Here is a 2,748-nt window from a genome sequence, read left to right as displayed (position 1 = left end):
TGTACATTTGTGACATCACTGTTTCTCACCATCATTTTCTGTGCGCGGAGATGTTTGTAGGCCTGCGTCTGGACAAGTATCGTGAAGAACCAAAATATTGCAATCTTGTAGACCTAAATGTCTTCCGGTCTAGCGCGTGTTCAGGTACACGGGCAGACTAATATTCCTCCCAATATTCAGCATCACAGTGCGTATTGATGCTGGTGCTGCTACTTCTCGCCATCTTTGGCAACAGTCTCTGGTGGTCCGCGTGATATTTTACTTTTCCCACAGAGATGATCGGAGCATTGGCATACCATCCATCATACTTTTCACGGGTTGTAATTAACCTCCGATCATTAGCTCCTAATCCATAACTCTGTCCCGTAACATAACCTTAACTCGAATTCTTAACCCTTACTTGTGTAGTAACCATATATACGTGCAGAACCAACAACAACAAAAAAAAAAAAACTAAAAAAAAAAATAATAAATAAACCAAAGAAAAAACTATTTTCGAAAAAACAAATGCTCAAAAATTCCAACAATAACTTATGCGGTAGCCCTAACTGTTCACTCCTAGGTTTAGCAATTTAAAAAATGTATTTAAAAAAAATAGTTCAAAGCGATATATAAGAAGAAGAAAAACAAGAAGAACAAAACGAACAAGACGAAGAACAACAACAACAAAACCAACGACAAACAAATAAAGTTTTTAAAAAAAAAACTAACTTTAAAAGAATCGAACAGCTCGAACTATGACCTCTCAACAAGAACTGACCTCCAGTGGTTTTACAATATAAAAGCAGCAGTTTAATCATAGATACAAACAGTTATCGGTGGGCAAAGGTTCGTCATGGCCGCTGCGACGCCACACGCACGCGCCTCCTTACCTGGCGTCATGGCGCGACCTACGGCGTCAGGTGAGGTGAGCTCGGCCCCTCACGGGGTAGTTGAAGGGTAGGTAGGTAGAGAAAGAGAGCAGTTAGAGAAAGAAGTGCGGTAAGCCACCTTGTCTAGCTTTCTCAACTCTTTTCATTTTTCCTCAGCAAGTTGCAGATGCCGTGGATGAAGGTGCTCCCAACACCATTCTGACCCAGACTGCGGCAACCAGTTCATCTTGGGGAACTATCAACAGCATCTAAGCTCCTCCCCTTGGAAAATATGTGGGAGATATTTTAATTGTAAGACCAGCTGACTTATTATGTCAATGTTTCCACTAATTGTTTCGTCTGCTTTTATTTCTGTAAGTTTTAAATCTATTTTTAGTAGCAAATTTCCTCATAACCGTCACGTTCATTCAACTTTACTAGATGACAGTAAGCGATCCAAACAAACGTGTGACAAATCAATTTCGAAATAAATGTATAATAAAGATAATATCAAAATAATAGACAGGAAAGTTAAACATCTCAGTAGGTAATTACACCTATGTGCTAAAACAAACAGCAAAATATTATTTATTAGAAGATTTTCCCACAGAATGTATTGCACTCGTCAGTAGAGGTTATCAAGACGAGGGAAGGACACTAAGCCCGATTCGTCATTCGTCCAACATTTGTCAAAGATGTCGCAGTCGTTGTTGCTGATTCATTTTCCAAGACGCCTCGCCGTAAGCAGAGGCATTGTGCGATGGGAAGCTGTGTTCCCAACACTGATACCTTTCTTGAAAAGTGAACATTCCCCTTTAACCTTATGAGGCCATCTTCCCATACCCCCTCCTCCATAACACTTCTGTTCTCCCACCCCCCCCGTCTGCCAGCAAGCCTGGGACCACCCTGCCTGCCTCCTCACCCCCATCACCTCTCCAGACCTCCACAGGCACTTCGTTATGATTACGTACACACGAAAGAGCAAGGCCGTTGGTGGCCACCCTCCAAACACTCCCACCCTTCTTTTTTTGAATGTGCGATCGGGGACCGGCCACCCCGCGTGGTGAAACTTCATCGGCGAACTGAGGCGGGAGCAGAGGTCCATTTTGTCATTGTGATAACTTCTCGCTTTAACACCAATGTGGGGGACGCTGGTCAATGGCGCGGAAAATTAGTTTGGATGGCTTCATCTTCCGCAGCCCCCTGTGAGAAGCGAACAGCTCATCCTGCTTTACGGCCCTGTCATGGGACGCTCTTCATCAACTTCGCACCCAACCCTCCCGCAAATTTCTCCTCACTCTCTTCCCGCAAATATTTTTACATATCTTCACTCCCAGAGCTTGTCTTCTGTCGCTCCTTCACTCACTCGATACACGAAAAGTTCTTATGCTCACCACCATTCGTTGCTTTTTCCTTAATCATTGGATGCATTTGTAGAAAGAAAAAAAAAAGAGAAAAAACAATAGGGGTGGGTATGAGATTTTTAAAATATTAATCACATTACTTTTGTAAGATATAATTATGTGAAATTTTTCTAAATTCAAGAATATGTCCAGAATAAACACTGCACCTGAACATTTTGTTCTGCGTTGTTTATTTATTGTTCTAAAGGAAAGCAATGTTCAGAAACTATTAAAAAATATCATAGATTTTAAACGGTTGTCGTTGTACTTACTGATGCTAGTCTAAATATATAAGTCAGAATAATCGTGGATATTGAGAACGAGGGACCATGCTCCAACATTTTTCATACGGGTTCTTTCTGTTTTGCAGGAAGCTTCTGTCCGAGAGCGAACGAGGTTCCAGACGTTTTACATTCACCGAGAAATAATACACTCGAGGGCTTCTACGACCTTTGCGTCCATTACTCAGTCAGTGACGTCACAGAGACAGCGCA

Source organism: Pomacea canaliculata, linkage group LG2 (assembly GCF_003073045.1).
Source record: "Pomacea canaliculata isolate SZHN2017 linkage group LG2, ASM307304v1, whole genome shotgun sequence".
Lineage (NCBI taxonomy): Eukaryota > Metazoa > Mollusca > Gastropoda > Architaenioglossa > Ampullariidae > Pomacea > Pomacea canaliculata.
This window is presented reverse-complemented; position numbering follows the sequence as displayed.